Consider the following 26,410-nt stretch of genomic DNA (forward strand, 5'->3'; position numbering starts at 1 on the left):
GCTCATGGGCGGATTCATGGGCGATTTTATGACCCATTTTAGCAACCTGCCCCCGCCATCTTGTTCCGCCATCTTGTTCCGCCATTTTGCTCCGCCCTCTTGCTTCCGGCCAAAGATTGGATCCGCAGCGGGGAAGAGAATGCGGGGCCCGGGCAGCGGGGAGAGAGAGTGCGCGGCCCGGGGCAGCAGGGAGAGAGAGTGCGGGGCCCGAGGCAGCGGGGAGAGAGAGTGTGGGGCCCGGGGCAGCGGGGAGAGAGAGTGCGGGGCAGCGGGGAGAAGGAGTGCGAGGCAGCGAGGAGAGAGAGTGCGGGGCCCGGGGCAGCGGGGAGAGGGAGTGTGGGGCCAGGGGAGAGGGGCATAGGAGGGGGGGAGACATTGTAGTGAGGGGGCAGGCGAGGGAGTGCCGGGGGGGATAAGGCCTAGTGTGTGTGAAGTTGCGGGGAGGTTTACAATGTTTCTTATTTACAATGTTTCTTATTTAATGTCCCTTGTCTAGTCTGAAATAAAGTTCATTATTGGATCGGAAGAAATATAATTGTGTGTGTTATATGATTATATACATTTATATAATTTTCATGTACGTGTGTTTATAAACATTTTATTCTTTAACAAGAACTAACAGAATTATGAACTAACAGAATTATGAATCTAACCCTATATCACACACAACAACTTCCCCCGCAATGTCAATTACCCTGCGAGTCGGGTCGGTTCCGGTTACTACAAAATCAACTCAAACACTGCTTGTGAACCATTTAAAAAGAAATGATTTAAAAAACATTAAAAAAGACAATTACCAGAATCAAATTTTATTGTTGACAAGAAGTATGAACTGACAGATTTATGAATCTAACCCACACAAACTGTTGCCCCACAACATTGATTACACTGCGAGTCGGGTCGGGTCAGGTAGGCTCAGGTTACTAAAATGGGCGTGGAAAAATGCCCATGATCCCCTCGATAGCGTACTACACGTCAGTCCATTGCATTTCGCAGGAGTAGCCTATCTTGCTATAGGATCTTTGATTACAGTAGTCAAGCCTGTTGAAGATAAATGCATGGACAAGTTTTTCCAAATCCTGCTGAGACATGTCCTTTAATCCTTGATATATTCTTTAGGTGATAGTAGGCTGACTTTATGACTGTTTTTATGTGGCTGTTGAAGTTCAGGTCTGAGTCCATGACTACTCCTAAGTTTCTGGCTTGGTTTGTTGTTTTTAGCATTACCATTTGAAGCTGGGTGCTAACTTTTAATCGTTCTTCCTTGGCTCCAAAAACAATTATTTCAGTTTTTTCTTTGTTTAATTGGAGAAAATTCTGGTTCATCCAATCGTTGATTTGCTCAATGCATCTACTCAGTGCTTGTATTGGACTATAGTCTCCTGGTGATATTGTTATGTAGATTTGTGTGTCGTCTGCGTAACTATGGTAACATATTTTGATGTTTTTCATGATCTGAGCCAGTGGAAGCATGTAGATGTTAAACAGAAGAGGCCCCAGAATGGAGCCCTGGGGAACTCCACATGTAATTTTTGCACGCTCAGATGTGTAATTACTTATAGACACAAAGTAGTCCCTGTCCTTCAAGTAGGATTCAAACCATTTTAATGCTGTGCCCGAAAGTCCCACCCAGTTTTCCAGACGGTCTAGTAATATGTTGTGATCGACTGTGTCGAATGCAGCACTGAGATCTAGTAATACTAAGACTGAAATTTTGCCATTGTCTGTGTTTAAGTGAATGTCATTGAAGACCTTAACAAGAGCCGTCTCGGTGCTGTGGTGTGGTCTAAATCCTGACTGGAAGACATCAAAACAGCTGTTCATTAACATGAAATTGTTCAGCTGCTTAAAAACAGCTTTTTCAATGATTTTACTGAGAAATGGGAGGTTTGATATTGATCTATAATTGTTCAGTAGTGAAGTGTCTAAGTTTTTCTTTTTTAAGAGAGGCTTGATAACAGCAGTTTTCAGGGCCTGTGGGAAGACACCTGAGAGAAGGGACGTGTTTACAATCTGTAGAAGGTCTGAGGTCATGCAGTTTGATACACCTTTGAAAAGGCCTGTTGGTAGAATATCGAGGCAGCAGGAGGAGGATTTCAAATGTTGTATAATGTCCTCCAAGGTTTTATGGTTAATAACATAAAATTGTGTCATGGTATTTGAATTGATTATAAGTGGACATATGGACAACACATGTCCTGCACCAGATGTGGAGGCACTGACTGCTTGCCTAATTTTCTGAATTGTGTCGGTGAAGAAGGAGGCAAATTCATTACAGGCCCTTGTGGAAAGCAGTTCAGGGGCTACTGACACAGGAGGGTTTGTTAGCCTGTCGACAGTAGTAAACAAGGCCCGTGCATTATTATTGTTTTTGGCAATGATGTCAGAGAAGTAGGATTGCCTTGCATTTCTCAGTTCCAAGTTGTAGATTCGAAGTCTTTCTTTATAAATGTAATAGTGAACCTGGAGATTTGTTTTCCGCCACCTACGTTCAGCTTTCCGACACTCTCTTTTTTCAATTTTTACCAACGTGGAGACTTCTTTTTGCCAGGGACCACTTTCACCTTAGTGGGTGCAATGGCATCAATAATATTTGTAATTTTCACATTGAAATTATCGACAAGCTCATTTACTGAGACCCAAGGGAGAGTGGGCGTGGAGGAGAAAGCCTGAATAAATGTTCCACAGGTGTTTTCTGTTATGTACCATTTTGTGATTACTTTTCTTTGAACATTATTCTGCACAGAGATAGCACTCTCAAAGAAAACACAGGAATGATCAGAGAGGGCAGCATCAATCACAACAACCTTAGAAATGCTAACACCCTTGGACATGACTAAGTCCAGAGTGTGATCTTTGTTGTGTGTGGGCTCTGTCACATGCTGATTCAGTCCATAGTTATCAATGACACAATACAATTCTTTAGTCCCTTTGTCATGGAGTTTGTCCACTTTGGTTATACAAAGCAATGTAGAATGTGTTGCTCTCAATGTGACGGCCATCCTCCTCCAAGTCTTTCACAAATTCATCGATGATAGTTTCAATGTCCTCACTGTAAATTTTCTGGTGAAAGGTTCTGCAAACTAATTGAGTTACATCATCAGCCATGTCTGCCCTGCTGTTACATTGACATTGATGTTAGGCAGCGAGGTGAAGGTTGGTTCATGGAGTTATTTCGTGGATCTTTGATATTGGTGTTTATCAAAGAGTGACAACTACATTTGCTCCTTAAGAGTAAGAGGTTGGCCCATTTAGCACTGAGATGAGGAAAAACGTTTTCACCCAGAGAGTTGTGTATCTGTGGAATTCTTTGCCACGGATGGCAGTGGCGGCCAATTCACTGGATGTTTTCAAGAGAGAGTTAGATATAGCTCTTAGGGCTAACGGAATCAAGGGATATGGGGAGAAGGCAGGAACGGGGTACTGATTTTGGATGATCAGCCGTGATCATATTGAATGGCGGTGCTGGCTCGAAGGGCCGAATGGCCTACTCCTGCACATATTAGCTATGTTTCTGTTTCTTTGTTTCCTACTAGATATTTATCAGCATCTGGCAGAGATTGCTTGGTGTGGTTCTGATGTGTTAGGCAATTTGTCCCATCCAGTCTACCCCGCCATTTAGTCCTGGCTGCTCTATCTTTCCCTCTCAAGCCCATTCTCCTGCCTTCTCCCCATAACCTTTGGCACCTTTAAAAATATCCATTAATGGCCTCCACAGCTGTCTGTGACAATGAATTCCACAGATTCACCACCCTCTGGCTAAAGAAATTCCTCCTCATCTCCTTTCTGAAGGTGCATCTGTTTATTCTGAGGCTATGGCCTCTCGTCCCAGACTCTACTACTAGTGGAAACATCCTCTCCACTTCGTCCATTGAACAGGCTGGGAGTTTTGTGGAGAACACTACATGAGTGTGCGAGGAGAGAGAGCTGCCAGCCTCACAGGCAGGGAAGCAGCACTGAGAAAAGCAGGCCATTCGGCCCACCGAGTCCATGCTGATAATTGATCGCCCGTTCACACTAGTTCTATGCTATTCCACTTTCTCATCCACTCCCTACACACTGGGGCCAAATTTACAGAAGACCGATTAGAGTCATGGAGTCACCGAGTGATACAGTCTGGAAACAGGCCCTTCAGACCAAATTGCCCACACAGGCCAACATGTCCCAGCTACACTAGTCCCACCTGCCTGCGTTTGGCCCATATCCCTCTAATCCTGTCCTATCTATGTATCTGTCTAACTGTTTCTTAAACATTGGAATAGTCCCTGCCTCAACTACCTCCTCTGTCAGCTTGTTCCATACACCCACAACTGAAAAGGTTGCCCCTCAGATTCCTATTAAACCTTTTCCCCTTCACCTTAAACCTATGTCCTCTGGTCCTCGATTCACCTACTCTGGGCAAGATCTACCCGATCTATTCCTCATGATTTTATACACATCAATAAGATCACCCCTCATCCTCCTGCGCTCCAAAGAATAGAGTCCCAGCCTACTCAACCTCTCCCTACAGCTCAGACCCTCTAGGCCTGGCAACATCCTCGTAAATCTTCACTGTATCCTTTCCAGCTTGACAACCTCCTTCCTGTAACATGTGTCCAGAACTGAACACAATAACCGACAAACCTGGGATGTGGGATGGAAACTGGTGGACCCAGAGGAAACCCACGCGGTCACAGGGAGAACGTGCAAACTCCACACCCGAGGTCAGGATCGAACATTTAGTTTGTGTGTTTCGTGAACATGTAGATAGCTTATTACTGAATATGGAGTTAGTTATTGTCCTATAGCATAAGTGTGTACAGGTAGTTTAGATACTACTTTGGCTTGGGGCTCGGTTTTCTTGGTTGAGTGCTGATCCTTGTGTCTTAGCACAAGTACTTTGTGCTTTAACAGTAAAACTGAGGTTCAGTCCAAACATCGTTCACCATCATTTTTGGGCGGCACGGTGGCGCAGCGGTAGAGTTGCTGCCTTTCAGAGCCTGAGACCCGGGTTCGATCCTGACTACGGGTGCTGTATGTACGGAGTTTGTACGTTCTCCCCATGACCTGCATGGGTTTTCTCCGGGATCTCAGCTTCCCTCCCACATTCTAAAAACGTACAGGTTTGTAGGTTAATTGGCTTTGGAATAATTGTAAATTGTCCCCAGAGTGTGCTGGATAGTGTTAATGTGCAGGGACAGCTGGTCGGCGTGGTGTTGTTCAGTGTGCTGTTTCCACGCTGTGTCTCTAAACTAAAGTATCTTGAGTGCCAGTGACAAAATGTACTTACCGCATGAAATAAGTAAAGGATGGATCCTTTACGATTGTAACTGCGGGATTAATCGGCTGAGGTGGATCGAGGACGAAGAAGGGTATCAAAAGAGACACTGTAAATTGGTCTTGTATTTCTCCATCCACCAAGTATCCTTGAATCACCAAAGGTCCAGCGACAGGAACTATTGCGCATGTTGTTTAACAAAGGCACCATTAATGAAACATCATCTGTGACATTGATCACGATGAATCAAGGTTTAGATTTAAGTTTAGCATTATGTTTATCTTTGTCAGGTACAGTGGTACAGTGAACAGCTTTGTTCTGCATGCTCTCCAAACAAATCAGATATGCCATACATAGATACAATCAGTTCAAACTCAAGTACAACAGGTAGAGCAAAGGGGAAGATACAGAGTGCAGAATATAGTTCTCAGCATTGTAGCGCACCAGTTCCAGAGACAAAGTCCAATGTCTGCAATGGGGTAGAGGTGAAAGAGTATCCTAGCTTATGGAAGGGCCATTCAGAAGCCTGATAGCAGAGGAGAAGAAGCTGTTCCTGAGTCAGGTGCGCGCTTTCAAGCTTCTGTATTAGGAGCAGGGTGTGAAAGGTCTTTGATATGTTGGCTGCTTTCCCAAAGCAGTTTGAAGTGTAGATGGAGTCGATTCTGGGGAGCCTGATCAGAGCGAGCTTTCAAGCTTCTGTACCTTCTGCCGGAGTGAGACAAGTCTTTGATTGTGTCGGCTGCTTTCCTGAGGCAGCGTGAAGTGTAGATAAAGTCAATGGTGGGGAATCTGGTGTGTGTGATCGACTGGGCTACATCTACAACTCTCTGCAGTTTCTTGCAGTCTTGGGCAGAGCTGTTCCCAAACCAGGCTGTGATGCCACACGACAATGTGCTTACTACAATACATCTGTAGAGGTTAGTAAGAAACCGGAGCACCTGGAGGAAACCCACACGGTCACAGGGAGAACGTGCAAACTCAACCCAGAAACAACAACCGAGGTCAGGATCGAACCCCTGAGTTTGCTATTTCCATCTCCAGAGGTTTCCCGTGTGCTACCATTCCACTTGGACAAGAAACCTCCCTTTTCCTTCAAGCTAATTGCTGCCATGGTCACAGGGAGAAGGTGCACCTGCAGTCAGGATTGAACCCGGGTCTCTGGCGCTGTAAGGCAGCAACTCTCCCGCCGCGCCACCGTGCCACCCATGTACGCACACGATTTATATAAATATTGTTTTCCGAGGGCCACCTTCGAGTGGTGGTGGAGAGCCTGGCATAAGGCTGAGATGCTGAGATGTAAACCGTGAGCTGTGCTCTTGGCAGAGTCACCCATGGTGGGCAGGTCGAGGGAGGGGGAGGGGGGGGGGGAGGGAAGGTTACTGACAAGGCCCGGCCCAAGCAGAAGATCAGGACGGTGGAGCAGGTGGAGGATGTCGTGTGGCCAGCGGGTGGGGACCACCATGACTGAGAAGGTGGTAGAAGCTGCAGCAGGGAGAGACTCCCCATCCTGGTGGAGTCCATGCCGTTGGACCCGGGTCTGTCTCTGTCGAGGACCATGTGGTGGGTGGGTGTCCTTGCACCAGTCTCCCCGCGTCACACACGGGTGTCCACCTGGAGGGACATCAAGCCTGTGGCTTCACAATCGGCCTCCTCACCTGTCTCAAGACAGGACCCACCAGGACAACCAGGATGAGTAGGCTGGGACCCTATTCCTTGCAGCGCTGGAGGATGAGGGGCGATCTTATGGAGGTGTATAAAATCACGAGAGGAATAGATCGGGTCGAGGCACATCCTTGTGAATCTTCTCTGGACACTCCCGAGCTTAACAACATCTTTCCCATAGCAAAGTTAACACAAGTTAGAGATGACTCAAGCTGGAATATGAACAGCGTCTCTTGTCCAAAGTAGTTGAATCGCGGACAAGAGGACATAGGTTTAAGGTGAAAGTGAAAATATTTAATAGAAATCTGAGGAGTAACTTTTTCACATAAAGGATGGTGGTCGTGTGGAACAAGCTACCAGAGGAGGCAGGGTCTATCGCAACATTTAAGATACAGTTAGATGGGTACATGGATAGGACAGGTTTAGAGGGATATGGGCCAAACACAGGCAGGTGGGACTAGTGTAGATGGGACATGTTGGGCTAAAGACTGCGTTTCCATTGTGTGTGTATATATGTGTGTGTATATATGTGTGTGTATGTGTGTGTGTGTGTGTGTGTGTGTGTGTGTGTGTGTGTGTGTGTGTGTGTGTATATATACATGTGTGTGTGTGTGTGTGTGTGTATATACGTGTGTGTGTGTGTGTGTGTGTGTGTGTGTGTATGTGTGTGTGAGTGTGCGTGTATGTGTGTGTGTATATGTGTTTGTGTGTGTGTGTGTATGTGTGTGTGTGTATTTGTGTGTGTGTGTGTGTGTGTGTATGTGTGTATTTGTGTGTGTGTGTGTGTGTGTGTGTGTGTGTGTGTGTGTGTGTGTGTGTGTGTGTGTGTGTGTGTGTGTGTGTGTGTGTGTATGAGTGTGTGTGTGTGTGTGTGTGTGTGTGTGTGTGTGTGTGTGTGTATGTGTGTGTGTGTGTATATATATCAGACACGTGCCGTTGTAAATAGGCTCGTTCGAAGCTTCCCCCCAGTCTCGTTCAGTCAAAAAAATACTGAGTCAAAAACACTTGAACAACTAAACTTTATTTTTGGATTGCACAACAAATTCCCCTCTACGATACCTAAACCACCGTGGGTTCGATCCTTGTATCTTGCCAATCCCTTCAGCCTCGTGCAAGCAGAAACACTCCAAAAGGTCACGCAGTCCCAAGCGCTCTTCCTGAAGATCGACAAAGAACCTCGTGGGGGTCACCTTTCATAGTTCCCCGAACCTTGAGGGGCTGAACTACATAGGGGAGGACCCTTACAATCCAATCAAACATATTTATTATATCAGTACATTATTGACAGTTCCCCAACCCAATAACAGAATCCCTCCCATACATTGTTTCAGGTAACGTTTCAGGAGGAAGCCAACATAACTTGCATTATGCAACATTTACCCTGGAATCCAAACAAACCATCCAGGACTTAACACTTTTAACCAATCAACAACAGCAGGGGAACTGTCTAGCAACATTATTTACAATATGTACACTTAGTTCTCATTGATCCATTCAACATCATTACACTTCCTTGGAGGTCCTCTGCAGAAATCTCATTAATTCTGTCAATTGAATATGCAACACTGATCTGGGCCCTAGACTTACTGGCACCATTCAGAAGCTTGTCTTATTTCTGCAGAGACTTGACCAAAATGCTGTGAAACTGAATGTGGTGGCCTGCACTCTGCTCGAAATGCTATGAAACTGAATGTGGTGGCCTGCACTCTGCTCGAAATGCTATGAAACTGAATGTGGTGGCCTGCACTCTGCTCAAAATGCTATGAAACTCTATATAGTGGCCTACACTCTGCTCAAAATGCTATGCAACTGAATGTGGTGGCCTGCATTCTGCTGGAAATGCTATGAAACTGAATGTGGAGGCCTGCACTCTGCTCGAAATGCAATGAAACTGAATGTGGTGGCCTGCACCCTGCTCGAAATGCAATGAAACTGAATGTGGTGGCCTGCACTCTGCTCAAAAGGCTATGAAACTCAATGTGGTGGCCTGCACTCTGCTTGAAGTGCTATGAAACTGAATGTGGTGGCCTGCACTCTGCTTGAAATGCTGTGAAACTGAATTTGGTGGCCTGCACTCTGCTTGAAATGGAACTTCAAGGAATAGCCATGATTGAACTGCCAGCCCACCAGCCCTGAGAGACTGATCTGCCAGCCCACCAGCCCTGATTAACTGAGCTGCCCACCTACCAGGCCTGAGTGACTGAGCTGCCAGCCCACCAGGCCTGAGTGACTGAGCTGCCATCCCAAGAATCCATTCGGCCCTCAATGTCTATGCTAGCCCTCTGGAAACCAGCCCCTTCGGCCCACAGCACCCAAACTAGCACTCCAGAAAGCCTCCCCCCCACTGGCTACCAATATTGGAATTGGTGTAGAGGTGGAATATTGCATTGGAGGATCAGCCCTCCCAGTGTGAACATGGGACCCAACGGGTCCCACTTAGTCTAGTTATTATACTAAAAGTCTCATCTTGACCACTTCCTGTCAACACTGTTAATTGATTTTAGAAAAAAACGCTACCCTATATCGCTATGATTTTTGGCCATCTTACTCACAGTCCTCCTCCGCTGCAGCAGCCTCAATCATTGAAAAATAAAAAAGTTATGAATGTTTTAAAAATCTTGAGATCAGCTGATTGGTCCTCTCGCCTTTCAATCACCATGATGAAGGTTACGCTCCTTCCGGGGGGGGGGGGGGGGGAAGGAGTATAAAACCCCGGATACCTGGACGTCAGTCAGTCACTCTGGAAGGTTGTGAGGGAGAGTCCACAACTGTGATTCTGCTGTGAGTCAACTGAACTGTGAGTCTACTGAACTGTGAGTCTACAATGTGCTTGCAGTAAATGATTTGTTAGCCAGCAATGTGGCTGCAATGAATGATGATTTGTTAACCCTTAATGTGCTTGCAATAAATGATATGTTAGCCAGCAAAGTGCTTGCAATGAATGATGATTTGTTAACCCTTAATGATTTGTTAGCCCTTAATGAAATGAGTTATTTGGCCTGCCCTGTGCTTGACATTAAAATGGAAATGGAAATGAAATGAAAATGAAATGAGTTGTTTGGCCTGCCCTGTGCTTTTGCTTTTGCTTTGCCTTTGCTTTGCTTGACCTGACCTGAAATGAAAGGAAATGGGTTGTATTGTTGGCTGGCCCCGCCTGCCCTGTGCTTTTGCTTTTGCTTTACCTTTGCTTTGCTTGACCTGACCTGAAATGAAAGGAAATGGATTGTGTTGTTGGCTGGCACCGCCTGCCCTGTGCTTTGGCTTTTGCTTTACATTTGCTTTGCTTGACCTGACCTGAAATGAAAGGAAATGGATGTATTGTTGGCTGGCCCCGCCTGCCCTGTGCTTGACTTGACTTGACTTGAAATGGATTGACTTGACTTGACTTGAAATGGATTGACAGGAACAAGACTGAAAAGCAGGACTTCTCGGTGGTTATCTCTGGATTGCTTCCAGAACCTCATGCTGGTGAGGGCAGGAACAGGGAGATATATCCGAATGTGTGGCTGGGGGGGCTGGTGCCGGGAGCAGGGATTTAACTTTTACTAGACCAAGTGCAGACCCGTTGGGTCTGCTCCCCCAATGGTGTGATCCCCCAACCCAATATTCCACCATGCACTCGTCTCCTCCAATGGAACTGAAGCCGTTCCCAAATGTAAGATTCCAACACTCCCCTGCCTCCCTCAGCAGTGGATTAAAAAAAAAATCCAATTGCACCTCCCCTGCCTGCTGCAGCAGTGAAAAGTTCAGAGTGTTCCTGTCTTGCAAGTTTGTTTCGAAGTGTGTTTCGAAGTGTGTTGGAAGCTGATAGGAAGGAGCAGCCGTCAACAAATCAAAAGGCAGAAAGTCAACGAATCAAAAGGCAGAAAGGCAGCCGGACGGCAGCCGGTCGGATGGCACGTGAGTTTTAATAGTATACTAGACCAAGTGCACTAGACCAAGTGCAGACCCGTTGGGTCTGCTCCCCCAATGGTGTGATCCCCCAACCCAATATTCCACCATGCACCGGTCTCCTCCAACGGAACTGAAGCAGTCCCCAAATGTAAAATTCCAGCACTCCCCTGCCTCCCTCAGCAGTGGATTTAAAAAAAATCCCAATTGCACCTCCCCTGGCTGCTGCAGCAGTGAAAAGTTCAGAGTGTTCCTGTCTTGCAACTTTGTATTGAAGTGTGTTGGAAGCTGATAGGAAGGAGCAGCCGTCAACGAATCAAAAGGCAGACAGGCAGCCGGACGGCAGCCGGTCGGATGGCACGAGAGTTTTATATATTAACTAGACCAAGTGCGTGCTCCCCCAATGGTGTGATCTCCCAACCCAATATTCCACCATGCACCCGTCTCCTCCAACGGATCTGAAGCAGTCCCCAAATGTAAGATTCCAGCACTCCCCTGCCTCCCTCAGCAGTGGATTAAAAAAAATTCCAATTGCACCTCCCCTGGCTGCTGCAGCAGTGAAAAGTTCAGAGTGTTCCTGACTTGCAACTTTGTATTGAAGTGTGCTAGAAGCTGATAGGAAGGAGCAGCCGTCAACGAATCAAAAGGCAGACAGGCAGCCGGACGGCAGCCGGTCGGATGGCACGAGAGTTTTATATATTAACTAGACCAAGTGCAGACCCGTTGGGTCTGCTCCCCCAATGGTGTGATCCCCCAACCCAAGAATAACTAGACCAAGTGCAGACCCGTTGGGTCAGCTCCCCCAATGGTGTGATCCCCCAACCCAATATTCCACCATGCACTTGTCTCCTCCAATGGAACTGAAGCCATTCCCAAATGTAAGATTCCAGCACTCCCCTGCCTCCCTCAGCAGTTGATTTAAAAAAATCCAATTGCACCTCCCCTGCCTGCTGCAGCAGTGAAAGGTTCAGAGTGTTCCTATCTTGCAACTTTGTATTGAAGTGTGTTGGAAGCTGATAGGAAGGAGCAGCCGTCAACAAATCAAAAGGCAGAAAGTCAACGAATCAAAAGGCAGAAAGGCAGCCGGACGGACGGCAGCCGGTCGGATGGCACGAGAGTTTTATAGAAAGATAGATAGATAGAAAGATAGAAAGATAGAAAGATAGATAGATAGATAGATAGATAGATAGATAGATAGATAGATAGATAGATAGATAGATAGATAGATAGATAGATAGATAGATAGATAGATAGATAGATAGATAGATAGATAGATAGATAGATAGACCACTGGGAGCTCTTCTGGGGTAAGGATGATCTGTACAAAAGGGACGGGTTACACCTTAACTGGAGGGGGACCAACATTCTGGCAGGCAGGTTTGCTAGTGCTACACGTGTGGGTTTAAACTAAGTAGCGGGGGGATGGGCTGACAAATTGGTAGTATAAAGATGGAGTTAAAGGGGAAGTGAGCACAGGAAAAGTTTCACAAGACTCCCGATTTACTGGGCACCGGATATTCTTTAAATAATTTTACTTGATTTATCTTCTGCAATTACTGGAATTTGGACTGATGAATATAGATCGCCCATCCAGCCCCGCGTACTGATGTAGGGCCTGCCCCAAACGTCGACCATTCCTTTCCACCCACTGATATCCACCCGCAGTAGATTAAATGTTTCAGAAGGAACTGCAGATGCTGGAAAATCGAAGGTAGACAAAAATGCTGGAGAAACTCAGCGGGTGAGGCAGCATCTGTGGAGCGAAGGAATAGGTGACGTTTCGGGTCGAGACCCTTCATCAGAATGATGAGGGGATGAGGTGGGCGGGAAGCCTCCCCCCACTTCCACATCAGTCTGAAGAAGTCTCCTATTCCTTCACTCCACCCCCCCACCTCCACATCAGTCTGAAGAAGTCTCCTATTCATTCACTCCACCCCCCACCTCCACATCAGTCTGAAGAAGGGTCTCCTATTCCTTCACTCCACCCCCCCCCCCTCCTCCTACATCAGTCTGAAGAAGGGTCTCCACCCGAAACGTCACCTATTCCTTTGCTCCATAGATGCTGCCTCACCCACTGAGTTTCTCCAGCATTTTTGTCTACCTACCGCAGTAGCTTACTGGACTAATCCAGTAACCTGCATTAGTCCAGGTCACTGGATTGCTAAAGCAGCAACATTTAGTTTAGTTTAGGGGAACCGTGTGGAAACTGGCCCTCGGCCCAGAGTCCACGCCGACCAGCGATCACCCGTTCACACTAGTTCCATCCAACATGCTGGTAAAAATGTGCAAATGCCAATTAACCTACAAACCTGCACGTCTTTGGGATGTGGGAGGAAATTGGAGCACCCGGAGAAAATCCACGCAGTCACGGGGAGAATAGGCAGACAGCACCCACGGTCAGGATCCAACCTGGGTCTCTGGCGCTGTAAGCCAGCAACTCTGCCATTGCGCCACCGTGCCGTTCTTGAACACTGCGCTCAGCCGACAGAGCCACGGCCTGACAGCACCAGCGACTCGGGTTCCACTCTGTCCATGTTTGCGGAGTTTCCATTTTCTCCCCGGGACCGCGTGGGTTTCCTCCAGGTGCTCCACTGTCCTCCCTCATCCCAAAGACATGCGGGTTTGTAGGTTAATTGGCCCTCTGTGAATTGCCCCCTGGTGTGTAGGGAGTGGATGAGAAAGGGGGATTTTACATTGGGGATGATCAGCCATGATCACATTGAATGGCAGTGCTGGCTTGAAGGGCTGAATGGCCTACTCCTGCACCTATTGTCCATTATCTACTGGGATAGCATAGAACTAGTGTAATCGGGTGATCGATGGCCGGTGTGGGCCGATGGACCTGTTTCCGTGTTGTATCTCTAAACTAAATTAAAAATCTGGATTTGAAAATGAATATCTCTACAGCGCAGCATAATAGAAACATAGAAACATAGAAAATAGGTGCAGGGGTAGGCCATTCGGCCCTTCGAGCCTGCACCGCCATTCGATATGATCATGGCTGATTATCCAACTCAGTATCCCATCCCTGCCTTCTCTCCATACTCCCTGATCCCTTTAGCCACAAGGGCCACATCTAACTCCCTCTTAAATATAGCCAATGAACTGGCCTCAACTACCTTCTGTGGCAGAGAATTCCACAGATTCACCACTCTCTGTGTAAAAAATGATTTTCTTATCTCGGTCCTAAAAGACTTCCCTCTTATCCTTAAACTGTGATCCCTAGTTCTGGACTTCCCCAACATCGGGAATAATCTTCCTGCATCTAGCCTGTCCAACCCCTTAAGAATTTTGTAAGTTTCTATAAGATCCCCCCTCAATCTTCTGAATTTCCCACCGTTGTCCCAACCTTGCAGATATTGTACAGTTGACCACTTTACTTTACATTCGTATTATCGAATTCAATTAGGTCACATATAAGTTGTTTCCTTCCAATAAACTCTTTCGTAGGGCTGAAGATATCCTGGCTGGGTTGCTCCTAGGCCTGGCCAAGCTGGCCATCCGCAAGTCAAGGCGCCAGGCGGTGGAGGGCTCTACCCGAGCCGGCTCCCTGCCCCTTTTCCGGGGTTACGTCCGTTCCTGGGTGACAATAGACAATAGGTGCAGGACAAGGCCATTCGGCCCTTCGAGCCAGCACCGCCATTCAATGTGATCATGGCTGATCATTCCCAATCAGTACCCCGTTCCTGCCTTCTCCCCATATCCCCTGACTCCGCTATTTTTGAGAGCACTATCGAGCACTCTCTTGAAAGCATCCAGAGAACCTGCCTCCACCGCCCTCTGAGGCAGAGAATTCCACAGACTCACAACTCTCTGTGAGAAAAAGAGGTTTCCTCGTCTCCGTTCTAAATGGCTTACTCCTTATTCTTAAACTGTGGCCCCTAGTTCTGGACTCCCCCAACATCCGGAACATGATTCCTGCTTCTAGCGTGTCCAAGCCCTTAACTATCTTATATGTTTCAATGAGAACACCTCTCATCCTTCTAAACCTCAGCCCGAGCCGGCTGCCTGCCCCTTGTCCGGGGTTACGTCCACGCCCGGGTGGTGTTAGAGAGGGACTTCGCGCTGTCCACGGGCTCCCTGGGGGATTTCCGGGACCGCTGGGCAGCGCGGGGGGTTGAGTGTATCCTGGACAAGGAGTGAAGATACTTGTATAGTAGTTTACTTGGTATATCTGTTTTGTCTTGTACTATGGTGGTGTTTTGTTTTATTGTGTTGTAAATACTACACAATAGTATGAATGTTTGAATAAATATTTTTGATTAAAAAAAAAGACTATGAAAGGCTACACTGCTGTCTAATGCTACATAATTTTGTCATCTTTAGTTTCAGGATGGCTGCAGAGGAAATGACCATGGCGTTGAATGATATTTACAGCACAGGCCTTTAACACAGTTGGTCCACAATAGTGTTTAAGCCCAACAGCAGTTTCCTCTTCAGCCCATCCCAACAATATAGATCCTTCCGTTCCCGACACTGTCATGTTATCCAGCTTCAGATAAGACTCAGAATGCTAGAGTAACTCAGTGAGTTAGACAGCATCTCTGGGGTCTGACGAAGGGTCTCGACCTGAAACTTCACCCATTCCTTCTCTGCAGAGATGCTGCCTGTCCCGCTGAGTTACTCCAGCATTTTGTGTCTATCTTCGGTGCAAACCAGCATCTGCAGTTCCTTCCTACACATCATACCCAGGTTTCCGTGATATTCACCTCAACTATTCCAGGCCAGAGCTCAAATAATGATGAGACGAACTACAGGAAGGAGATAAAGAGTTTAGTTCCATGGTGCCAGGACAATCACCTCTTCCATAATGTCAGCTGTGGCACCGTGGCGTAGCGGTAGAGCTCCTGCCTTACAGCGCCAGAGACCGGGGTTCGATCCTGACGAGTGCTGCCTGTACGGAGTTTGTACGTTCTCCCCGTGACTTTTCTCCAAAATCTTCGGTTTCCCCCCACACTCCAAAGATGTACAGGTTTGTAGGTTAATTGACTCGGTATGAATGTAAAATTGTCCCTAGTGTGTGTAGGTCAGTGTTGATGTGCGGGGATCGCTGGTCGGTTTGGACTCGGTGGGCCGAATGGCCTGTTTCGCGCTGTGTCTCTAAACTAAGCTAAGCACGGCAAAGGAGCTAGTTATTGACTTCGGAAAGCGTGGTGGAGTACATGCCCCAATCAGCAAGTGGAAATGCCCCAATCAGCTAAAGTGGAAATGGTTGAGAGATTCAGCTTCATTGGTGTGAATATCACGGGGTCAAGGAAAGAGCGTTCACGTCGCGGCCCTGTTTCCACCAATCTTTCCACCACCACACAAAAGAAGCAACAAGACAGGCACCATTGTATGCAGATGCCGAGAAATGTGTTCAATGGACTTCGATCACATTCAATGTGATCATGGCTGATCATCCCCAATCAGTACCCCGTTCTTGCCTTCTCCCCATATCCCCTGACTTCGCTATCCTTAAGTGCCCTATCTAGCTCTCTCTTGAAAGTATCCAGAGAACCGGCCTTCACCGCCCTCTGAGGCAGAGAATTCCACAGACTCACAACTCTCTGGGTGAAAAAGTGTTTCCTCGTCTCCGTTCTAAATGGCTTACCCCTTATTCTTAAACTGTGGCCCCTGGTTCTGGACTCCCCCAACATCGGGAACATGTTTCCTGCCTCTAGTGTGTCCAAACCCTTAATAATCTTATATGTTTCAATAAGATATCCTCTCATCCTTCTAAACTCCAGCGTATACAAACCCAGCCGCTCCATTCACTCAGCATATGACCGTCCCGCCATCCTGGGAATTAACCTTGTAAACCTACGCTGTACTCCCTCAATAGCAGGAAAGTCCTTCCTCAAATCAGGGGACCCAAAACTGCACACAATACTCCAGGTGTGATCTCAGCTCAGCTCTGGCTGAACAACTTCCAACCTTGTGTGTGGACTCGATAAGAAGAACGTCACCAATAATTTGTTCTGGACCAACCGCATTGAAGTTACAGCCAAAAAAAAACCACATCAACGCCTCTACTTCCTCAGGAGGCTGGGGAACTTCAGCAAGTTCTATAGAAAGCATTCTGCCGGGTTGCGTCACAGCTTGGTTTCACAGCTGCTCTGCCCAAGGCTGCACACAATTGCAGAGTTGTGGAGGGAGCACAGTACATCACGCACACCAGACTCCCCGCCATTCATTCTCCACACCGTCTTGGGAAAGCAGTCAGCATAAGCAGGGACTACCGCACTCTGGTCATTCCCACTTCTCTCCTCACATGTCAGAAGACACAAAAGCTTGAAAGCATATTCCACCAGATTCAGGACCAGCTTCTTCCCCACCTATTAGACACCTGAACTGACCTCTTATATTAAATAGACAAAAATGCTGGAGAAACTCAGCGGGTGAGGCAGCATCTATGGAGCGAAGGAAATAGGTGACGTTTCGGGTCGGAAGAAGAGTTTCGACCCGAAACATCACCTATTCCTTCGCTCCATAGATGTTGCCTCACCCATATAACCATATAACAATTACAGCACTGAAACAGGCCATCTCGGCCGTACAAGTCCGTGCCGAACAACTTTTTTCCCTTAGTCCCACCTGCCTGCACTCATACCATAACCCTCCATTCCCTTCTCATCCATATGCCTATCCAATTTATTTTTAAATGATACCAACGAACCTGCCTCCACCACTTCCACTGGAAGCTCATTCCACACCGCTACCACTCTCTGAGTAAAGAAGTTCCCCCTCATGTTACCCCTAAACTTCTGTCCCTTAATTGTGAAGTCATGTCCTCTTGTTTGAATCTTCCCTTTTCTCAAAGGGAAAAGCTGATCCACATCAACTCTGTCTATCCCTCTCATCATTTTAAAGACCTCTATCATGTCCCCCTTAACCTTCTGCGCTCCAAAGAATAAACACCTAACTTATTCAACCTTTCTCTGTAACTTAGTTGTTGAAGCCCAGGCAACATTCTAGTAAATCTCCTCTGTACGCTCTCTATTTTGTTGACATCCTTCCTATAATTGGGTGACCAAAATTGTACACCATACTCCAGATTTGGTCTCACCAATGCCTTGTACAATTTTAACATTACATCCCAGCTTCTATACTCAATGCTCTGATTTATAAAGGCTAGCATACCAAAAGCTTTCTTTACCACCCTATCTATATGAGATTCCACCTTCAAGGAACTATGTACGGTTATTCCCAGATCCCTCTGTTCAACTGTATTCTTCAATTCCCTACCATTTACCATGTACGTCCTATTTTGATTTGTCCTGCCAAGGTGTAGCACCTCACATTTATCAGCATTAAACTCCATCTGCCATCTTTCAGCCCATTCTTCCAAATGGCCTAAATCACTCTGTAGACTTTGGAAATCCTCTTCATTATCCACAACACCCCCTATCTTGGTATCATCTGCATACATAGAAACATAGAAACATAGAAATTAGGTGCAGGAGTAGGCCATTCGGCCCTTCGAACCTGCACCGCCATTCAATATGATCATGACTGATCATCCAACTCAGTATCCCGTACCTGCCTTCTCTCCATACCCTCTGATCCCCTTAGCCACAAGGGCCACATCTAAATCCCTCTTAAATATAGCCAATGAACTGGCCTCGACTACCCTCTGTGGCAGAGAGTTCCAGAGATTCACCACTCTCTGTGTGAAAAAAGTTCTTCTCATCTCGGTTTTAAAGGATTTCCCCCTTATCCTTAAGCTGTGACCCCTTGTCCTGGACTTCCCCAACATCGGGAGCAATCTTCCTGCATCTAGCCTGTCCAACCCCTTAAGAATTTTGTAAGTTTCTATAAGATCCCCTCTCAATCTCCTAAATTCTAGAGAGTATAAACCAAGTCTATCCAGTCTTTCTTCATAAGACAGTCCTGACATCCCAGGAATCAGTCTGGTGAACCTTCTCTGCACTCCCTCTATGGCAATAATGTCCTTCCTCAGATTTGGAGACCAAAACTGTACGCACTACTCCAGGTGTGGTCTCACCAAGACCCTGTACAACTGCAGTAGAACCTCCCTGCTCCTATACTCAAATCCTTTTGCTATGAAAGCTAACATACCATTCGCTTTCTTCACTGCCTGCTGCACCTGCATGCCTACTTTCAATGACTGGTGTACCATGACACCCAGGTCTCGCTGGATCTCCCCTTTTCCTAGTCGGCCACCATTTAGATAATAGTCTGCTTTCCTGTTTTTGCCACCAAAATGGATAACCTCACATTTATCCACATTATACTGCATCTGCCAAACATTTGCCCACTCACCCAGCCTATCCAAGTCACCTTGCAGTCTCCTAGCATCCTCCTCACAGCTAACACTGCCCCCCAGCTTAGTGTCATCCGCAAACTTGGAGATATTGCCTTCAATTCCCTCATCCAGATCATTAATATATATTGTAAATAGCTGGGGTCCCAGCACTGAGCCTTGCGGTACCCCACTAGTCACTGCCTGCCATTGTGAAAAGGACCCGTTTACTCCTACTCTTTGCTTCCTGTTTGCCAGCCAGTTCTCTATCCACATCAATACTGAACCCCCAATGCCGTGTGCTTTAAGTTTGTATACTAATCTCTTATGTGGGACCTTGTCGAAAGCCTTCTGGAAGTCCAGATACACCACATCCACTGGTTCTCCCCTATCCACGCTACTAGTTACATCCTCGAAAAATTCTATAAGATTCGTCAGACATGATTTACCTTTTGTAAATCCATGCTGACTTTGTCCAATGATTTCACCACTTTCCAAATGTGCTGCTATCCCATCTTTAATAACTGACTCTAGCAGTTTCCCCACTACCGATGTTAGACTAACTGGTCTGTAATTCCCCGTTTTCTCTCTCCCTCCCTTCTTAAAAAGTGGGGTTACGTTTGCTACCCGCCAATCCTCAGGAACTACTCCAGAATCTAAAGAGTTTTGAAAGATTATTACTAATGCATCCACTATTTCTGGAGCTACTTCCTTAAGTACTCTGGGATGCAGCCTATCTGGCCCTGGGGATTTATCGGCCTTTAATCCATTCAATTTACCCAACACCACTTCCCGGCTAACCTGGATTTCACTCAATTCCTCCAACTCCTTTGACCCGCGGTCCCCTGCTATTTCCGGCAGATTATTTATGTCTTCCTTAGTGAAGACGGAACCAAAGTAGTTATTCAATTGGTCCGCCATATCCTTGTTCCCCATGATCAACTCACCTGTTTCTGACTGCAAGGGACCTACATTTGTTTTAACTAATCTCTTTCTTTTCACATATCTATAAAAACTTTTGCAGTCAGTTTTTATGTTCCCTGCCAGTTTTCTTTCATAATCTATTTTTCCTTTCCTAATTAAGCCCTTTGTCCTCCTCTGCTGGTCTCTGAATTTCTCCCAGTCCTCCGGTATGCTGCTTTTTCTGGCTAATTTGTACGCATCATCCTTCGCTTTGATACTATCCCTGATTTCCCTTGTTATCCACGGATGTACTACCTTCCCTGATTTATTCTTTTGCCAAACTGGGATGAACAATTTTTGTAGTTCATCCATGCAGTCTTTAAATGTCTTCCATTGCATATCCACCGTCAACCCTTTTAGAATTAATTGCCAGTCAATCTTGGCCAATTCACGTCTCATACCCTCAAAGTTACCTTTCTTTAAGTTCAGAACCATTGTTTCTGAATTAACAATGTCACTCTCCATCCTAATGAAGAACTCAACCATATTATGGTCACTCTTGCCCAAGGGGGCACGTACAACAAGACTGCTAACTAACCCTTCCTCATTACTCAATACCCAGTCTAAAATAGCCTGCTCTCTCGTTGGTTCCTCTACATGTTGATTTAGATAACTATCCCGCATACATTCCAAGAAATCCTCTTCCTCAGCACCCCTGCCAATTTGATTCACCCAATCTATATGTAGATTGAAGTCACCCATTATAACGGTTTTGCCTTTGTCGCACGCATTTCTAATTTCCTGTTTGATACCATCTCCAACTTCACTACTACTGTTAGGTGGCCTGTACACAACACCCACCAGCGTTTTCTGCCCCTTAGTGTTTCGCAGCTCTACCCATACCGATTCCACATCCTCCAAACTAATGTCCTTCCTTTCCATTGCGTTAATCTCCTCTCTAATCAGCAACGCTACCCCACCTCCTTTTCCTTTCTCTCTATCCCTCCTGAATATTGAATATCCCTGGATGTTCAGCTCCCAGCCTTGGTCACCCTGGAGCCATGTCTCCGTGATCCCAACTATATCATAGTCATTAATAGCTATCTGCACATTCAACTCATCCACCTTATTACGAATGCTCCTTGCATTGAGACACAAAGCCTTCAGGCTTGTTTTTACAACACTCTTACCCCTTATACAATTATGTTGAAAAGTGGCCCTTTTTGATTTTTGCCCTGGTTTTGTCTGCCTGCCACTTTTACTTTTCACCTTGCTACCTATTGCTTCTACCCTCATTTTACACCCCTCTGTCTCTACGCTCACACATTTAAGAAACCCTTTCCCTTTAACTCCATCCTCCACTATCCCATTCGACACCCCACCCCCCTTATTCAGTTTAAAACCACCCGTGTAGCAGTGGCAAACCTGCCTGCCAGAATGCTGGTCCCACACCTGTTAAGATGCAATCCGTCCCTTTTGTACAGTTCCCCCTTACCCCAAAACAGATCCCAGTGATCTAAGAATCTAAATCCCTGCCCCGTGCACCAGTTCCTCAGCCACACGTTCAGGTCCCGTATCTCCCTGTTCCTGCTCTCGCCAGCACGAGGAACTGGAAGCAAACCGGAGATAACAACCCTGGAGGTCCTGCTTTTCAGCATTTTTCCGAGCTCTCTAAAGTCACGCTGCAGAATATTCATCCCCTTCTTTCCGACATCGTTTGTGCCGACATGCACTACCACTTCCGGATGTTCACCTTCACCCTTGAGGATTTTCTGCACTCTGTCCGTGACATCCTGGATCCTGGCACCAGGAAGGCAGCACACCATCCTCGCATCCCATCTGTTGCCGCAGAAACCCCTGTCCGTACCTCTCACAATGGAGTCTCCCACTACAATGGCGTTGCCTGCCTTAGGCCTTTTTGGTTTTGGCTCAACAGCCCTATTCGCATCACAAGCCAGTCCGCCGCCCAATGTAAACACCTCTTCTGTCCCGACAGCTTCTAATGCGGCTTTTTCACGGGGCGACTTGACGCAAGATGTAACCAGAGTGAAGTGGTCGTGGTCTAGCACGATATCACACGATATAACGGGGGGTAGATAAAGAGTTCCCACGGTACTCGACATTTCTGTTATTTGTGCGAGTGACTTGTCCGTCTCCCGAGCTTTCCCGTTAAATCTTGAATGAACATTGTGAAGTGTTGTTAAATCATCACGTGGCACAAATGATGTCACTTTTTTTTCACACACTATAAATATCCTCCCTTGGTTGAATTGGCCCATTTGGAGACATGTTTTACTGTGTATGTGGGAGACACAGATGGACTGAGCACAGTACCTCGGTCTTACTGTGTGTGGGAGAGGGGGTAGAAAGAGACGTACACTCACAGAGGCAGAGTCTCTCAGCCTGTGTAAGAGGGAGGGAGGGAGGGAGAGAGAGAGAGAGAGGCACACACAAGGTGGATGTGAAATCTCACCTGCCTGTTTCAGTGACAGACACCCGCCGCCAGTAAATGAAGACACCCCCATCTGTCTCCCCCTCCTCTCCCTCGACTCCCCCACCTTTCCCTCCCAACTCCAGTCCCGTCCCGACCCCCTGGGAAACTGAATAGAGCAACAGTCAACTGCTGCCTGTGCGCTGATATGACAATAAAGGCTACTTTACTTTACTGAGTTAAAGAGTTCCCTCGGTAGACTGTAAAACTGGGACCCTGGTTCTGGACTCCCCCAACACCGGGAAGATTCTTCCTGCATCTAGCCTGTCCAATCCCGTAGATACTGATTAGATCGGTATCTATTTATTTACTTTATTAATGATCTCAATTAAATATCGGGAACATCAGGCCGCAAACGTAATTTCTTGAGTGTTAGGGCTGGACTTTGACTCGACCTTCCTAGTTAGCCGGCGCCTGAGACTGAGCCAAGCAATGTCCAGACCTGACTTCAACACAAAGTGATGGAGGAACTCAAAGGGTCAGGCTCGTCCAACGCTTTGTGTTTTGCTCGTGATTCCTGCATCTGCAGTTCCTCGTGTCTACAGACCAGAGTTGCCACTTGACTCCGAGATGACCATCACAGAGCATACGGAAGATAGACACGAAATGCTGGAGTAACACAGCGGAACGGGCAGCATCTCTGGAGAGAAAGAATGTGTGACGTTTCGGTTCGAGACACTTCTTCAGAATCGGAACCCTTCTTCAGACATCCTAATCGGAATTGAGTCTGAAGATGTGTCTCGTCCCGAAACATCAGCTATTTTTCTCCAGAGATGCTGCTTGACTCGCTGAGTTACTCCAGCTTTTTGTGTCTGTCTTCGGTTTAAACCAGCATGTGCAATTCACTCCTTACACGGGTCTCTGGAGAACATTGATTGGTAGCGTTCCGGACCCTGCTTCGGAAAGGCATCGATCGCTAGTCGGCGAGGACTCCGAGCTGTATCTCTCAAAGAAGTACATGTGAAAAATTTCTCACGGACCATAAAAATGCGGGACCTTTCAGTAAAGTCCCTTTTAAAGTCCCTTTTAAAGATTATAGTTATTTTCTTGAATCTCATTAACATAACTCATGAATAAGTTGATGTCCATATGCGGATGCAAATCTTTATTTTTTAAATTCAATCCCACAGAAGACAATTTTTACTCACCTTCTGTCCCCTCTGTCCAGCTTCCGGGTTCACCGTTCGCAGGAGTTCCCACGGTAACCGCAAGAGTTATTACGGATATCGCACGGATATCGCACTGGCCATTACGTTCATATAATGTTGCAATGCTCAACCACAAGTGTACAAGTCACTCTTGGAGAAATTCAAACTTGCTTGAATTTTCTCCCGAGTCACCAAGTCACACGATTACCTGCCGTTAGCGCCACGGTGGTCCACGAATGCCGTACTGTTCTCGCACGAGGTTCCCACGATGTTAAACTCTGGTTAACTCTTGCGTCAAGTCGCCCCGTGAGTGGGTGAACCTGTTCACAAGAGGTACAACACCCGGGGACGTTGGCATTCCATGCTTCCCTCCCATTCTCACTGTCTCCCACCTTCTCTCTTCCAGTACCTTAGGTGTAACAATCGTACTGTAGGACTTGTCGAGGAACGACTCCGTTTCTCGGACGAACCGGAGGTCATCCACTCGCTTCTCCAGTTCCCCAACACGGCCCTTCAGGAGCTCTACCTGGATGCACTTCTCACATTTGTAGCAGCCAGAGGCACCAGCGGTGTCCTTGACCTCCCACATACTGCAAGCATCGCACCGAATCAGCTTGCCTGACATCTCCTTCTTTCGTCTCTACCTCTCAAGCATATTGCGTGATCTCCTCTCCGAAGACTCTCGAGCCAAAGACTCACACTTTACTCACAGGGCACTTCACTCACTGCCGCTCGCTAAGAGCCGTCTTGCTTAAATTGACTGATAAATTGCCTGATTTACCAATTTACAAACCAAATTCCTCAGTTTTCAACTGTTTTCCCGGCACTGACTCACGTCTCTCCTCCCACTTGGGCTAGAGCCAATCAGTCGTATCTCTTGCTAAACTCCTGCTGCTGTTGCTCCCAAAGCTACAGCAGTTCTGAGTCCTTACTAATCCAATTTACCACACCTTCATCCAGATCATTGATGTACATGACAAACAACAAAGGACCCAACACCGATCCCTGAGGCACCCCACTAGTCACCTACCTCCAACCCGACAAACAACCATCCACCATTACCCTCTGGCTTCTCCCATTCAGCCACTGTTGGATCCATCTTGCTACTCCTGCATTTATACCCAACAGTTGAACCTTCTTAACCAACCTTCCATGAGGAACCTTGTCAAAGGCCTTACTAAAGTCCATATAGACAACATCCACTGCTTTACCCTCATCAATTTCCCTAGTAACCTCTTCAAAAAATTCAAGAAGATTAGTCAAACATGACCTTCCAGGCACAAATCCATGTTGACTGTTCCTAATCAGACCGTGTTTATCCAGATGCTTATATATATTATCTCTAAGTATCTTTTCCATTAATTTGCCCACCACTGAAGTCAAACTAACAGGCCTATAATTGCTAGGTTTACTCTTAGAACCCTTTTTAAACAATGGAACAACATGCGCAGTACGCCAATCCTCGGGGACTATTCCCGTTTCTAATGACAATTGAAATATTTCTGTCATAGCCCCGGCTATTTCTACACTAACTTCCCTCAATGTCCTAGGGAATATCCTGTCAGGACCTGGAGAATTATCCACTTTTATATTTTTCAAAAGTGTCAGTACTTCTTTTACTTTGAAACTCATAGTATCCATAGCTACTCTACTAGTTTCCCTTACCTCACATTATTCAATATCCTTCTCCTTGGTGAATACCGAAGAAAAGAAATTGTTCAATATCTCCCCCATCTCTTTTGGCTCTGCAGATAGCTGTCCACTCCGTCTCTCCAATGGACCAATTTTATCCCTCGTTATCCTTTTGCTATTAATATAGCTGTAGAAACCCTTTGGATTTACTTTCACCTTACTTGCCAAAGCAACCTCATGTCTTCTTTTAGCTTTTCTAATTTCTTTCTTAAGATTCTTTTTACATTCCTTATACTCCTCAAGCACGTCATTTACTCCATGCTGCCTATAATTATTGTGGATCTCCCTCTTTTTCCGAACAAGATGTCCAATTTCCCTTGAAAACCAGGGCTCTTTCCACTTTTTACTGTTTCCTTTCAACCGAACAGGAACCGCTGAGTTTCTCCAGCATTTTTGTCTACCTTTGATTTTTCCAGCATCTGCAGTTCTTTCTTAAACATCTTATATTAGGTCATAAGTGGCAGGAGCAGAATTAGCACATCAAGTCTACTCCACCATTCAATAATGGCTGATCTAGCTCTCCCTCCTAACCCCATTCTCCTGCCTTCTGCCCATAACCTCCGATACCCATACTAATCAAGAATCTATCTATCTCTGCCTTAAAAATGTAATTAATTTTGGATTTAATCCCAATCTTCTAATCTCCCTGTTTACAATCCTTCCGTTAGTTTGACCTGTACTTTCTCTGTAGCTGTAACACTATATTTCGCAATGTGACCTTTCTCTTTTCGCACTGCCTATTATACTTTCACCGAGATCTTCAGTTTCCTCCCACACTCCAAAGACGTACAGGTTTGTAGGTTAATTAGCTTGGAAAATGTAAAAATTGACCTGGTGGGTGTAGGATGGTGTTAATGTGCGGGGATCGCTGGTCGACGTGGACCCAGTGGGCCAAAGGGCCTGTTTCCACACTGTATCTCTAAGCTAAACTGAATTAAACCAATAGACGGTGTTTTTTTTTGCGACTGTACGTGCCGGTCTATAGTATAGGCACCACAAAAAAAGTTCAAATGTGGACCCTCAAATTTTTAGAATTTTTAACATTACACAATGATTACAACGGTACAGGAACAGGCCCTTCGGCCCACAAAGTCCGTGCCGTACATGATGCCAAGACCAAC

The 26,410-nt window shown here is 46.4% G+C and overlaps 1 long non-coding RNA gene across 1 annotated transcript; it reads right to left on the reverse strand.

The window, feature by feature from the left end:
• Nucleotides 1–837: 837 nt before the first annotated feature.
• LOC116973014 lies at nucleotides 838–11,050 on the reverse strand. The gene is made up of 3 exons (XR_004411975.1): nucleotides 10,853–11,050; nucleotides 4,620–4,623; nucleotides 838–849 (listed from the first exon to the last, which is right to left on the reverse strand). It is a non-coding gene; the product is annotated as an uncharacterized LOC116973014 (long non-coding RNA).
• Between the last annotated feature and the right edge of the window lie 15,360 nt (nucleotides 11,051–26,410).

The sequence above is a fragment of the Amblyraja radiata genome, chromosome 5, assembly GCF_010909765.2.
Source record: "Amblyraja radiata isolate CabotCenter1 chromosome 5, sAmbRad1.1.pri, whole genome shotgun sequence".
Lineage (NCBI taxonomy): Eukaryota > Metazoa > Chordata > Chondrichthyes > Rajiformes > Rajidae > Amblyraja > Amblyraja radiata.